This window comes from Mytilus trossulus, chromosome 9 (genome assembly GCF_036588685.1).
Source record: "Mytilus trossulus isolate FHL-02 chromosome 9, PNRI_Mtr1.1.1.hap1, whole genome shotgun sequence".
Lineage (NCBI taxonomy): Eukaryota > Metazoa > Mollusca > Bivalvia > Mytilida > Mytilidae > Mytilus > Mytilus trossulus.
Window position 1 is genome coordinate 38385082 of NC_086381.1, and position 12238 is coordinate 38397319.

Consider the following 12238-nt stretch of genomic DNA (forward strand, 5'->3'; position numbering starts at 1 on the left):
GTTGTCTAGGTGTTTGTTGACATGGCCATCAAAGTGCTGTTTTTAAACGACCGCTATTTTTTTTGGTTCGTTTATTGTTCGACCTCTGTGGTCGTATCAGGCTGTGGCCATCGAAGCATTTTTAATGTTTTACTACAAAACGAGCAGATGTGATTTAAAGTTCCTGTTACTTTCATCATATGGTAAGTTAGGCCGGCGTATCCAGGGGGCCTGGAAAAATTACGCGCGTTATTCAGTGTGCACCAAATTTTTTATTTTATTTCTTCAAAGACAGAAAAAATATTACAGTCATTCCTTAAATACAACTAGTCTAAACATTAACCCAACAATGTTAGATCTGTAAATTTGCTTTCGCAAGTTTTTTGTTCTTCCCTCGCCGGGATTCGAACCCATGCTACTGTGATATCGTGACACCAAATCGCCTGCACTGCAGCCATCCCGCTAGACCACACGACCACCTCGGCTCTACAATTATAAAGCTTTCAGTGGCCGGGTATTACCTTTCCTCTTCTGTTTTAATCTAGCCATGTACTACAGTACATGATATATAAGGCATGGAGATGTTATTGTTACAGATCAGCTCAATTATCTATAGTAAAGGATCATACAACTTAATGTAAGATACAGTCACAGAAAATAATTATATTTATAAGTACGTCTGATATATATATAAAAGACGTTCTGAAATAAGTTGCTATTGTTATTATGATAAATGCTGGAAAATTTTGTTGTATTCAAACAATTAGTCAAATGAAGATTTTCTTTAAGGTGGTACCTAACACTACTGGGAGATAACTCTGTAAAATCAGCAGAACGTTTTAATGACGTTGTGTTTTTAAGGGAATATTAAGCTTCTCAGTGATCAAAATAAGTTTTTGTCAAACTACTATATAACCAGTGTACTTTTCTGATTAAACGGTTGGTTCAAATTTTTTGAAATTTTTATATTTTTGTCAAAAGGCTCAAAGTAAATTCTTCGTCAAAATTTTAAGAAAATTAAACGAGCCAAATTAATTTTAGTTCAAGTGTTAGGTACCACCTTAAATAAATTGTTCTAACATGCGTCAGTTTTCAAGAAGTTGCATCTTATTTAAGAAAAAATAGACCGTTAGCGTTTTAAAACTTATCGATTGGTTTGTCCGTTTAGAGTTAAGATTGAAAAGGAAACGGCGGGAGACGGGAGACTCCTGTTTCTTCGACGTCAGAAGAAAAAATGTATGACGTCATTCAGTACGTCAATTCGAACCGTCAAAACCCAACAACATGTCAACGCCAAGAAGGCCAAATTTTATGAAGGACGAACTGAAGGTATTAACGGACGGTATACACCAAAGACAAACATTGCTATTTTCCAGCTTCAACAACACTGACACTCATCAAGCAAAAGAACGCGGATGGCAACAGATTGTTGAGGAAGTAAACGCAGTGTCCCAAGTTAAAAGATCAAAAGAAGAAATAAAAAGAAAGTGGACATATATTAAAAGTGAAACAAAGAAAAAGAATTCCCAACATTAGAGATCACTGAACAAAACTGGAGGCGGCCCATTTGACTTAAGTAATGATCCGGATGAGACAGAGCGTGTTGTTTTGGGAATACTTGGACCAACAGCAATAAATGGTATTAGTGGCGGGATAGAAACGACAGATTTACCGAATGTAAATGAAAGAGGAGGTGAGATACGTTTATTACAATGGTTTAACATTCCTCTCGGACCCTCTCTTCTTATTAATTTATTCAACTTTCCTATTATTTCAAAATCTGAAGCGAGCTGGTTTTGGATTAACAAATACAAATTTTAAATCTTTTAGCAAAAGTATATTTAACAAAACGCATCTTCTACGCAGGTAGAACAACTGATGTTCTTAAACTTCATTGACTGCCATTAACGGTTGACAAATTGAGAAAGATGTAACAACATGGATCTTTATATATAAATTTAATACCAAATAGAAAACAATAAACTTTATTATTATATTACATTATCATCCTCGAGTCATCCAAAGAGCTTTTTTTGAATATGATAAATGATCTTATTTTTTAACAGACACTGCCGTTTCCTGTGTACACCAAATATCATTTCCTGAGGAGACTGTTACTATATGCCTAAACAACAATGAAAGCCCAAAGATAACATATATACCAGCTAAGCCAGGTAAGTTCCATAATTTGTAATAACTACACACTTGAAAATGGCTTATGTTTTATAAAAACGAATTTTCCTTCAGTTTTAGATAAATATATTCCCAATCATTTATATGGTCAATTTAAATATGTCACAGTTGACAAAATGATAATGGTATTGAAATTACCCAAGACTTCGTTCAATTTTAATTCACATACAAAATCACAAATAAAGATATTACAATGAGAAATCAACCACACATAAATGTTAAAGGATGTCTATACTCAAGCGCCTGTGAGTATAGCTTTCACTGTATAAAATTGATCAATGATTAAGATGAAGTTTACAAAGAACCATTAGCCTATGTTTTTAGGTTTCTAAAAATACTAATGTATAGTGTCACTAATTTTGTTCATATTTATTGTTGTTTTTTTGTGTGTCTTAAATTTGTTCTTTCTCATCTAAAAATATGCTCATTGATAATTTTTAATTGCAGTGAGTAGTTGTTCCAGTGCAACAGCCACCTCATCAAAAGGAAAAAGATCGGTAACAGTAGGGAAAAGTGTTAATGAAGAGCTGCTTGAAGTGGAAAAGGAAAAAATGATTATTGAAACGGAACGGCTCGTTGTCGAGAAAAGGAGACTCCAAGTAGAGCAAGATAGACTTAACATAGAGAAAAGTCGTTTGGAAATTGAAACCAAGAGGTTCAAATTAGAAGAGGACAAACAACTGAGTCAACAGAACTTTAATCTATGTTCCCCATTTAACTCTCAATCTGGTTCCATGATGAGCTACCTACAGATGTAAAAAATCTTAATCATATTTTTTGTTCTGATAAAGCTGTTTCTTGGTGAGTGTGAAAATAAAAATAGTGAAACAGTATTTGAATTAAATTTATCTTTTTTATTGCTGTTCATTTTTTCAAACGAACTGAGCGGCGAGATTTCTTCTGAGCTGTTGTCCGTTACCACATACTACACCTTCGTTCAAAGGCGGATTTAGGTCATTGTATTCATCTGGTACATTGTCATTTTCAAGACATGGTATCTTATTATCCACACATATGTTGTGCAAAATAAATACAGCTGCAATTATTCTGCAACATTTTGCTGGAACATAACACAGGCATCCCCCTGTTTTGTGAACACACCTAAAGCGAGTTTTTACGATTCCGAACAGCTGCTCAATTGTCACCCTTGTTCGTCAATGTCTTCTATTAAACTCCTCTTCAGCTGGCGTAGAGGGGTTCATAAATGGAACTAACATCCAATGTTTTAAAGCATAACCACTTTCACCTGTAAATCAACAAAAATAATTATTTCAAAACCAGTCACTTGCCGAGTGTGGGTTTATATTTTTTTTGTCATCGGTTTTATGGTGAATAAAGGAGATACATACAAACAAAAAGAGATTACACTCACTCAGCCACCTGAATCTGCTACTGGTTTAACGTACAAACAAAAAGAGATTACACTCACTCAGCCACCTGAATCTGCTACTGGTTTAACGTACAAACAAAAATAGATTACGCTCACTCAGCCACCTGAATTTGCTACTGGTTTAACGTACAAACAAAAAGAGATTACACTCACTCAAGCACCGGAATCTGCTACTGGTTTAACGTACAAACAAAAAGAGATTACACTCACTCAGGTACCTGAATCTGCTACTGGTTTAACGTACAAACAAAAAGAGATTGTACTCTCACTCAGGCACCTGAATCTGCTACTGGTTTAACGTACAAACAAAAAGAGATTACACTCACTCAGGCACCTCAATCTTCTACTGGTGTAATGTTCTGCGTCAAACTAAATGCATATTCAATGTGAGAACACGTTAATGTGCATGTAAAAAATAAAGACCATGTTTTTTTTTACGTGCTCGTGCATTATGAAACAATCAACAGGAAGATATGTTATGTCACCATACCCGTATAAACATGGGAAGACAAACCATAGTACACAAGTCACAATATAGAAAAACTAAAGAATAAGCAACAAGAACCCCACCAACAACTTTAATAGGTTGATATTAGGTGCTCCAGAAGGGTTTTCTAAAAATGTAACCTTAACTCAAACAGAATAAAAAAAGATCTTCCAATAAACAGGAAATTATTATAAAAATATTGTCAATTTTTATGGGCCAAGAGTGTTGGGACAATTGTTGTTACCGATATTTAAGTACTTAGTCTAGTTCTAGTATAATATTGACTTACCAAAGAGCCAGCCATTAGCGATGTCACCTTCTTCAAACTGCCTGCAAATTTGTGAGTTATTCCAGATATAGGAATCATGTGTACTGCCGGGCCACCTGAAGACAGCGTTGATAATTTTGAAGTTGGCATCACATATACACTGAACGTTTATTGAATGAAAATTCTTTCTGTTTACATACTGATATTCATTGTCATTGGGCGCCTTGATTGGTATATGAGTACCATCAATGACACCCACTATATTCGGAAAATGCGCTATCTTGTAAAAGTCACTTTTATTCGTTCTTCTTTCGGCTTCATCTAGGAACTTTATGTACTGATTTATCCTTCTAACTAAAGCGTCTGTAACATCACTTATACATCTGCTGATAATTGGTTGGCTCAATCCAAATACATCCCCAATGACATTCTGGAAACTACCACTTGCATAGAAACGAAAAGCAGGAATACTATGAGACCTAAGAGTTGCCTTCTATAAATCTGGTCTAAGTTCATTGCACAGCTCAATTATTTTATGCCTCGGAAATCTGTATGCCCTCAATAAAAAGTCATTAGGCCTATCTAGGGGGTTAGATCTATCTAGAAATACCCGTTCTCGTCTAAAAAATCTATGATTTTCTCTCAACATTAGCGCTGCCGCCATATTTGCGATAGTAACTTTGCAACTTACGACAGGCCTCGAGCAGTCGTAAGTCTATAACAATATTTACAACATCTCGCATCGTAAGTTTCTTTCATGAATACAAGTTACAACTTACGATATCGTAAACCTTACCTTACGACAGTCGTAGAGTTACGATAGTTTTGTGAATACGGGGCCAGCCTTTTTTTCACCACTGCCGGTGAATATGCCTCAAATACCATGGTATTTGCCATTTTGGATATTCCTTTTTTACCCTCGCGAGCATCTTCCCGTCTTTTTTTCCGGATATGACGTTACATAAAGACAGCGCGAACACGTATACGTACCTGTATAGTTCCCGCGGTACATTTTATGACAGTACTTGTCCTCAAATAAATATTTCGTTTTCCTAGTACAGAGAGTTTAAATTAAAATTTATTCGGTGTAATTAAACAGATATATCATGTTATGGAGGGGTATTTGCAAAAAAAACAAGTCTTGGGACAAAATTTCCCTTGCCTAGCGTCTCGGGAAATTTAAGGGCATACGATACAGTTACAGGGAAGGTAATGACGTTGCTAACGTAATTTGTTATTTTCGCGACGTCAAACTGTGACATATCGGGAAAAGATGCATTGTTCGACTGATTTTTATCACTCAAACTGATTTAATTTGAAAACGAGTTCATGGACCCCTATTTTTCAAAACGGCATTTGGTTTCATTTTGCAGGGAGATTATGTGACCCAAACTTTATAAAACTGTAAATAGAGGATTTTTTTTAATTGTGATAAACATGCAGTAAAAAATTACGTTTTTTCCTCAATTCATGAACATTTGATAAATATGAGTCATTCACGGCAGTCACAGGGTTTATTTAATAGAGAGGGTCTGAATAATATATCAATGACCGCTGTGGATCAATTATTAAACTGAAAATCGACTGTAAAAAGAAAATACACTTTCGGGACGTTTGGAACGGGTGTTTTTAAGATCGAAATTTCAGGCTTGACCATTTCCGGATCCGTGAATTTTTTTTTCGAATTTCGGGATGACGAGATATTTTATTTGTATAGAAATTCAGAACCTCGGGATTTCATGTTTTTAAGCCCGGGATATTGGGATCAGGGCCTCTCCGCAGTGGCGGATCCAAAAATTTTCATACGCAGGGGCCCTTTGACTGCTTAAGAAGGTCCCGCTCCGGTCATGCTTCAGTGATTCCCTATATATGCAACCAATTATTTACAAGAAAAGGGGGGGGGGCTAAATCCGCCTCTGCCCCGACTCCCTTTAATGAATGTTCATAATATACAGATAAGCGCTAAAATTATTCATGTGTCATTAAAATTAATAGAGAACAAACAAAAAAAAAGGATTGTTTTGTGGAAAAGGGAGGAGCCGGACTAGAAAAACAATTATCCTGTCCCAAATTACCTATGACTTTTGATACCTTTTTGGAAATTCTCAAGTCACTAAATGTTTTACAAAAAAACAGAAGATGTGGTATGAATTCCAATGAGACAGCTCTCCACAAGAGACCAAAATGACACCGAAATTTACATTTAAAGGTGACCTTACGGCCTTCAACAATAAGCAAAAGCCAATACTGCATAGTCTGATATAAAAGGCCCCGAGATGACAATGTAAAACAATTCAAATGAGAAAACTAACAGCCTTATTTATGTACAAAAAATGTGCGAAAAACATTTATCACTGAACCACTGAATTACAGGCTCCTGACTGGAATGTTCATTAATACATGTACACTAAATGTATGTTCATAATGAAATTAATATAAAACAAAAAATGGGAATTTTGGAAATAAACGAGGAGGGTTAAAAAAACATTTTCCTGTCCCCAAGTACCTATGACTTTTGATACTTTTCCTGATATTCTCAAGTCATTAAATTTTTTACAAAATTCTTCCCACAACACTTTACATCCTTTCAAATACGCTCTGAATGCCCGCGATTTCGCGGGTGTGTTCTAGTAACAATTTAATTTATGAAAAATAAATGTGTCAGACATGAACCAACGACAGCCACTGAATTACAGGCTCCTGAGTTAGGACGTGAATAAAAGAGTGTGCTAGCTTTATTTTATTAAAGTGTGATTTTCAATAGTCTGTAAGCCTCTTAACTCAATAACCGTATGAGCTACGTAAAATCCATTGATATTACCGAAAGAGATGATCCATCAAAACATAGATTGCGCATTCAGTACGGCGCCTTAGCATGAGCAAAATCGTATATGAAATACGGATCGATAACGGTCTTTGAATTTTTGATATTTTCTTAAAGACTGTCGTTTTCTGTGGAAAAAAAAAGTTTCGAAGGCAACTTTAGGATGTACATAACATTACATGTATATCGTCATATCACAATATTTCTGACTTTATACAGTTTCAGAGGAGTTGCGGCTAAATCAGACCATACAGTATCTTCTCTTAGTATAGTATAGATGTAAACAGTACATGAACATGTATATTTGTACATGCTGGGTAGTAATCTATTTGTCTTATGTCCAGTGGCAGATGTTTCACGACTATATTCAGTTCAAATTCAGACTGACAGTATACATTTCATCAATTTTTATAGAAGTTTCAACTTTAGTAAAGTCTTTTTTTGTAAAGAAAAATTATCACCGTTTGGACAATTTTATCATCGATGTTTATATAAACTTAAACTCACCAATATACGGGTGTGATGGAATTAACATTTCGAAATATTGTTTTCAGTTTCTTTTTAAGTTTTCCATCTTTAAGCCCGTGTACAGCATAGATGAATGGAAATAATGATGCTTGAAAACGATAGTCCCTCTTTATGGTAAAATGATTTTTTTTTTTACAGTTTTGACTATATCAGAATCAGAGACCTAATCCGCACATGACATTATTCTTTATGATGAGAGTTTGCACTGCTGATGACAAAATGTGTTTACATATAGAACACATATTGTAGTTTTCTATGTTGCGTCTTGTGTACTATTATTTTTCTGTTTCTCTTTTTCTTATTTAGCCATGCCGTTGTCAGTCTAGTTTTCGATCTATGAGTTTGACTGTCCCTTCCATATCTTTCACCCCTCCTTTGTATTAGTTTACCAAAACTTGCAAGGTTCTCGATTTCTCATAGTACTACCAGATCGGTGGAATGGTTTAATCTGTTTTTGTAAACTCATAAGAAAGAGTGGTTCAAATACCACGTCAACAATTCTACGAAGGAGTGTCTGAATTTTAGGGGATTGGCGTCATTCATTTCTGTACTCTTTCATTTTTAGGACTTTTTCTCTATTCTTTATACTTGTTGCTCATTATTCTCTATATTTTAGCACATCATTATTCTCTTTTCTCTATTTGTGGTCCATTTTTCTATATTCTTTATATTTTGACCATTATTCTGTAAATCCAAATCCACACCCTCATGAAGTAGATTTTTCTATCATACTGCAGTTATCAACCTTTGTCGGACTATTAGAGTGTCGGATAAATGGGGTGTCGGACCAATGGGGTGTCGGAATATCGGGGCGACCCCACTTTTATATACCAAAATAATAGAGTTTACTTCTCACAGAAATAGAAATAAGTGTGCATCAATTGCTATTGAAACGGGATGTGACTGGCAACTGATACTTTCTGTAATTTATTTCGGAGATAACGCAGAATAATTTGCACACTTCCTTTTATAATGTCCCTAATATAAAATCTTCGGGAGAATTTATGTTTAAGTTATAAAGAATTGTTTAAAAATAATGTTATCAAATCAGTATCATATTTAATTAATCAAAATAAGTTGGCTGATGAAATTTGTATATAAATGAGATAAACATTTGAATATTATATAAAAGAAGATGTGGTATGATTGTCTATTTGGCAATGAGACAACTATCCACCAAAGAAAGAGAGAATCAGATCGACCAAAAAAAATCTAAAATATTTATATTTTAGTTTATTTATATCTTGGTAAAGCGGTAGTCTTTTGTTGTTATATTCTTGAAACACTGTAACACCTTAGTCAGGTGGTGGTGAGAGGGTGATGTATAATCCTGACTATTGAAAAATTAAATAAAAACAAGAACGTGTCCCCAGTACACGAATGCCCCACTCGCACTGTCATTTTTCTATGTTCAGTGGACCGTGAAATTGGGTTAAAAACTCTAATTTGGCATATCTAATAAGAAAGATCTTATTTTAGGGAACATGTGTACTCAGTTTCAAGTTGATTGGACTTCAACTTCATCAAAAACTACCTGACCAAAAACTTTAACCTGAAGCGGGACAGACGAACGAATGAACGGACGAACGGACGCACAGACCAGAAAACACAATACCCCTCTATTATCGTAGGTGGGGCATAAAAACAAACTAGCCACCAAAGTTCAAATGAAGTGGATATATGCAATAACAGGCAACCGTATGGGCATAGACAATGAGAAAACCCCAATTCAAAGTTAAAAACAATCCTTAGTGTCATCAAGTCTACCATAAATAATGGAAGTATTATACAAAAGTTGTGTGTACATTATTTGTCATGTTGTATATGACATGTATTGTGTATTACACTTGGATTACGCAATGTCATATTTTTTATGTTTTTTTTTTATCCAATGCAATATTTGATTGATCCGAAAATAAGTAAAACTGACTTGAAATTTTGTAAAGTAAAGTGCTGTTTTGCAAAAATTAAACGTTTTTTTTTTCTCTTCAAAACACTGCAAAGTGCTTGACGTCAAGTAAATTGAAAAGCGCGAAACTTACTTAGGACGTGACGTAATCATTATCATGACGTTACGTTATGACGGCGTGCACAAAGCTGAGTCCACAAACGTAACTTCAAATAGCTAAAATCATTTACGACGTCGGTGAAACCCCCTAAGAAAACGTAAGCGTAACAAAAACACTGGACACGAAGTTTATCACATAATTTAAAAAATAAACGTTCAGCATGTGTAATTTTTTCGAACTACAAAGTACAGGAAATGCACATTCTGAAAATCTAAGTAAATACATGCTAAGAGCAGTGTAAAGGAAATAATAAGCGACTATATTGTAGACCCTATTCAGAAAATTGCGTTAAAACGTCATTTCTTTAAACTGTAACATAGTAGCTGGACATTTAAAAAAATCCGGTGTTTAGCCTGTACTATCGAATCATTCATATTTTGCAGATTGTTTTAAACCTCTTTTTTTGCACATTTGGAATATCGAGTCATTTCGAAATAAGAAAATTGCAACTACATATTTTTTTCACCGTTTTCTCCCTTTTCTGATATTAATCCTTCCAAATTACTACTTGTTACACATAACGAACTACATTCCAAACTCATCCACAATGTTCGATTTTGATTTTTTTTAAGTGAAGTTCGTATGACTTCATAGTCCGAATCCGAAATAAAATTTGTACGAAAATGCAGGAATATATGTTGAATTTGTACAAATTTCAGGTCAAAAACTATATTTCATGCTTATTTAATGTTACAAGTTACACATGTTTTTGTCGTGTTTTCCATGTTCGTTTCATTCTTTATAGATTTAATTTTGATAACCTTTTTAATCATGTGGATTTTAGTATCTGGCTCTAATCATTTTATCATAAAAAATACTTTCTATTTAAAAAATATGTTTAACGCGGTTGTGTAAAGGTACTTTGAAAAGCGCATTTTACAGGGCCGTCAACTTTGTGCACGCCGTCTATGTCATATAAATAACGTTATTTTTTGAAAAATATACACATCTTGGTTTTATGTTTAGTAATTCTTCAATTATTTGAGTTAACATGCTGTAATACAAGACTGAATAACAATTTACTGTTTTTGATATTTTTTACTGAAATTGACCCGTTTCTGGACAATGTTTTGAAATTTAGCTACGCACTAAGAGGGTTAAACTGAGTTTTGTGGCAATAATCATTATAATAATGCATTATAACATTGAATTGAAACAAATTCAACTTAGTGATCGGAAACCAAAAAAATCAGCATATTTTTCAATTGTAAAGGAGCATAACCTAAGAACAGAAAAAAGAATTCACCAAAATGTATACTGGGTCTGTGTTTTGTGGTAATAATCATTGTTTATAAGTTTTATAATATTTGGTTGAAGCAAACTAAAGTTCGAGATCGGAAACGAACAATTCAGCTATTTTTCCTTTTCTTGTTAAGGAGCATAACTCTTGTATAAAGTGGCGCAATTTAAATCAAACTTGACCTGTGTTTTGTGGTGTTAAGCATTGTGTATATAAAGTTCTTAACATTTGGTTTAGGTAAACTAAAGTTAGAGATCGTAATCCAATTTTGGGACGTACAGACGGACGGACCTATGTACGTATGTATAGACGGACAAGGGAACAACTAAATGCTCACTCCGGTACAGAGAGGACATATACATGCTTTTTACTACATACGTTGAGCACAAAAAAATAGTTGAGAATTGTAAGAGTAGAAATTATTGATGTGTAAATTTGGCTGCTGACTTTCAAAATGTACATAAACTTCCATTTTTGTTAACCCTTTATTTGTAAAATAAATTGTATGCAGTAGAAAGTAGTACCATTCATATTATTATTTAGAACATTGAGTAATTTGGTGCATACATTGTACTTACACTGATTGTTAAATTGATCTAAATATTGATTTTTTTCAACAGGGAACGACAGGATAGGGGGCGATGACTTTCGGTTCTTACAGTTTTATTTTTAATCTAAGACAAAAGATGAATATATCATGAAAACATAGAATAATAACATATCTATCTTTGGGCAATCCGAAAAATGATGGAAGTGTAGTGGTTTTAGTCATTTTGTTCAATGCATGTATTATACATAAGAAGGTGTAGTATGGTTGACAATGGGACAACTCTCCACTCAAAAGACCAAAATGACACAGAAATTAACAACCGTACGGCCTTCAACATGAGCAAAGCCCATACAGTATTGTCAGTTATAAAAAGACCCGAAATAGCAATGTCAAACGATTCAAGCGAGACAACCAACGGCCTAAGCTATGCAAAGAAAAAATAACCAAAAAACAAATATGTAACACATAAGCAAACGATTCTCACTAAATTACAGGAGTCGGTTTAACCAAAAAAAAAAAATTACGACTTAGAATGATCGTAAGTATACTGAATTGTTCATGACTCACGATGAATCTTAGTCGTAAGTTTTTTTTTGTAAAACTGACTCCATGCTCCTGACTTGGGACAGGCACATACATAGAGAATGTGGCAGGTTTAACATGTTAGCGGGGTCTGAAACCTCACCCTAACCTTGGACAGTGGTGTAACA

At 34.3% G+C, this 12238-nt stretch overlaps 1 pseudogene; it reads left to right on the forward strand.

Moving 5' to 3' along the window:
* The first annotated feature begins 1221 nt into the window (after positions 1-1221).
* Positions 1222-2930, forward strand: LOC134684601 (myb/SANT-like DNA-binding domain-containing protein 4; annotated as a pseudogene).
* Positions 2931-12238: the final 9308 nt, after the last annotated feature.